Raw genomic sequence first — 4,010 nt, forward strand, 5'->3', positions numbered from 1 at the left:
AAAGCGCCTTTCATTTGGCACTAAAGGGTGTTTTTTTTAAACCTATTAAATAAATAATTGATTAAAAAAAATGACGTGGGTTCCTGCCCATTTTTGAGAACCAGCCAAGGTAAAGCATTCAGCTGCGGGCTTATATTATAAGACTGGGAAAGTCCATGGATACTGGCCCCTTCCCAGCTTAAAAATACAAGCCCGCAACCGCCCCAGAATTGGCGCATCCATTAGATGGGCCAATTCTGGCACTTTGCCTGACTCTTCCCAATTGCCCTGTTGTGGTGGCAATTGGTGTAATATTTTTTGGGGTTCATTTCAGCTGTGTAATGTCAGTGTCAGCTGGCATCAAACCTAGGGGTTAGTAATGCAGAGGTGTCTATCAGACACCACATTACTAGTCTAGTAATAAAAAAAAACACACACACACACACACAGAAAAAAATACTTTATTTGAGTAAAAACAATGTTCAAAAAAAATAATTTATTTGAATAAAAACTCCCCTACACTACCCCTTGTTCACCAATTTATTATCAAAAATGTTCCCACGAAGCTCCACTGATATAGTCCACGTTCCCTGATGTCTCTGGTGTCTGTGAATAGCATTAAAGTACTGCTATGCCCAGGCACCGGTGGTGACAACTCTCATCAGAGCTACTGGATCAACCCTGCGTTCAGAGAGTTGTCGTCACTACCTGAGGCCTGTGACTAACAGTAACTTTATTGATATTCACAGATGCCAGAGACATCGGGAAATGTGGTCTACATCGGTGGAGCTTCGTGGGAACATTTTTGATAATAAATTAGTGAATAAGGGATAGTGTAGGGGAGTCTTTATTCAAATAAATTATTTTTTTTTCTGTGTGTGTTTCTTTTTTGATTACTTGGTTAGTAATGGGGGTGTCTGATAGACACCTCTCCATTACTAATCCCTGGACTATATGCCAGCTGACATCAACACCAAAAAATATTACCCCGATTGCCACTGCACCAGGGCAATCAGGAAGAGTCGGGCAAAGCGCCAGAATTGGCACATCTAATGTAATGCCCCAATTCTGGGGTGGCTGCGGGCTGGTATTTTTAGGCTCGGAAGAGACAAATAACCATGGGCCTTCTCGGCCTGATAACATGCTGTACCTTGAATGGTTATCAAAAATGAGGGGACCCCACGTCATTTTTTTCATTATTTATTTATTTCCCAGCAGCGACTTGGGAGTCAGAGATGCATCCAGGTGTCTTCCCCATGCTGTTGCCATCCATTTCAGCGATTTTCCTGCCCCCCCAGCCCTCCTGATAGGGTCTTCCCCCCAAAAAATTGAGCTTCCCATTGACTTCCATTATACTCGTCACTCAAATTGAGGCTGTCCGAGCGGCCGACCTGCTAGATTAGAGTACTGAGCACTTGAGCATTTTAGTGCTCGATCATCATTAGTTGTTGCATAACGTGAGCCCTACAACCAATCAGCGCTGGCTTCACTATCCCCGCCTTCAAAAGTATTGAACATCAACGGGAAATGAGGCCTGCGGCTGCATGGTACTGGAAATCATGGGACTTTATAAGTTGTCCCAGGCCAAGGGTATTGATGGAGAAGAGTAGGGGTCCTTGAACAGAGCCTTGAGGGACTCCCCCAGAGAGAGGGCGGGACGAAGAGGTAGTGTAGGAGTGGGAGACGCTAAATGTGTGGTTGGAAAGATATGAGGAGATCCAGGATAGTGACACCAAAGGAAGAGAGGATCTGTAGTAGGAGGCAGTGGTCAACTGTGTCGAAGAAGGAGGAGTATAGCGGACTGTCTGTTAGCTTTTTCTGTATGTAAGTCGTTAGTAATTTTGGTCAGGGCAGTTTCAGTGGAATGATGGGGACAGAAGCCAGATTGTAGGTTGTCGAAGAGAGAGTTAGATGAGAGGTGGGTGGAAAGTTCAGTGTGAACATGCTGCTCAAGGAGTTTGGAAACTAATGGGAGTAGTGATATGGGGCGATAGCTGGACATAGCGGTCGGGTCAAGGGATGGTTTTTTGAGGATATTCATGATTGTGGCATATTTGAAAGCAGAAAGGAAAGTTCCAGAAGTTAGTGATAGGTTGAAGAGGTGGGTTAGTGATAGGATAAATGTGGGGTTGATGATACCACCTTACCTTACGTATGTTACCATCAGTAAGTCTCTGTGCAATCATACAATGTGTATTGTAAAAGGCAGTTTCTAGTCATCTACTTAAAATTGTCTTTACAGCTGACAAAGCAAGAAATATTTCCTGATGTTTTGCCATGTTAGGTATATTCACAGAGAATCAGTGTGTGTTATAGTTTTTTTCTCACTTTATAGCTCATCAAACTAGGTAATCATAATCTATATACCATATACAGATACCATCCATAACATGTATATAAATAGGAGTAATATGGCTCATATGTGATGATTCCTAATTAATTCTCTTTCAGATCCAGATGGCTTCTTCTAGGTGCTAGAGAAATTTCTCCATCAATTTTTATTTTTAAGTCTTCTGACATGAACGGGTCTCTTTTAAGGCAGCTTAAAGTTCAAAGCCCTTTGACATGTGCGCATAATCGTATCTTTTTAACGTGCTAGTCTATTGGCCTTTGACATGCGTGACAGTGTCTTACGATTGCTCATGTTTCTAAATCTTCTGACATGTGCAAGGAAATAGGCAGCGTGTCATGACATGCAGAGACATGTGTGACATCTAAGATTCTCACTGGCTTGGCAGTGGACAATTATTAACACAGAACAATGATTGGCTCAGGTAATAACCATGATAATCGCATTTTATATTAGGCAGGTGATCACACGAAACCTGCTCTACTACCAGCATCTGCATTTCTTCTAGCAATTGTATGGCGCGAGTGGGTAGTGATTTTTAATTATTTGATTGAGGTCTCAAAATTAGGCTTCAAAAATTCCTTCCATCAGCTTTCTGCTCTTTATAGCCACAGTCCCCTGAAGACTCCAGAAGGCGAAACATTTCAGGCAAACTATGAGCGTTGTTCTTAAATTGCATATGTGACTGCTATCTAGTAGTAAAAAATAAACTGATATTCAGTACAGTCTCGGACTACGGCCATTTCAATGTACAAAATTAATGATACACAATGGTTCTGATGTCAGTACTTTTGAATGGCCATTAGGGCCAAGGACAACAAATCCAAATTTCAACCTAGAATAGGATATACTGTATGTGCTAATATATAGAATATTTTTAAGTTCTGGCAATGTTCTTATAGTGCAACAGTCCCCAATTGTGGTTTTAAATGTTAATGTAGCACATATATCAGTAATATTTGATTATTAATAGGATTAAATAAAGGTTAGGTTTTATTTTAGTCTTGAGATAAAGGATTTTTAAAGGATTTGTAACTAGTGACTTTATTCTATCCCTTCCATAACAGTTGGACAATCATTGCTGTTAAACATAATTTGTAATTTGAGCACACTTTCCTAAACCCATAAAACAAAGAAGACATTTTCCCATTCAAGGTGGTCTTGGATACTGAGACATTTCTGGCAATGGTGGAATTTTTAACAGATTTTGTCATGTATAGAGCCTAAAGAGTATGGCTCTAAGCTACGATTTGTTTGCCACTTGCTAAACTAGGGAACAGGACCTAAGGAACTTTCTGAATTCTTCACTCTCAACCCCTGCAAGAAGGTATAATCTTTCACAATTGGACTTCCAGGTCAATGGACCTAGAATAATGACCGACTGTTGGCAGTCAGGGCTAGGGTCCATCACCAGGACAGCAGTCATAATGAGACAGATGAAAACATGAGATGGGAGCATAGTCAAGAATGGAGCCAAAGACTAAGACGTAGAACAGTATGGTGTTAGAAGAACAATCCCAATGGCAAGGGAGCAATATCCAGGAACAAGATCATGGTCTACAAGGAGCCAAGATCATTTTCAGAAGCATAAGAATAATAGCCAATATGCCTGGAAACCTAGCACTGCCAGATGTACAGAGTTTAGGTGAAATCCAGCAAGGCTGAAGCTGACATCAGGAGC

This window comes from Phyllobates terribilis, unplaced genomic scaffold (genome assembly GCF_046119375.1).
Source record: "Phyllobates terribilis strain yellow unplaced genomic scaffold, ASM4611937v1 Scaffold_9__5_contigs__length_417890890, whole genome shotgun sequence".
In the NCBI taxonomy this organism is placed as follows: Eukaryota; Metazoa; Chordata; class Amphibia; order Anura; family Dendrobatidae; genus Phyllobates; species Phyllobates terribilis.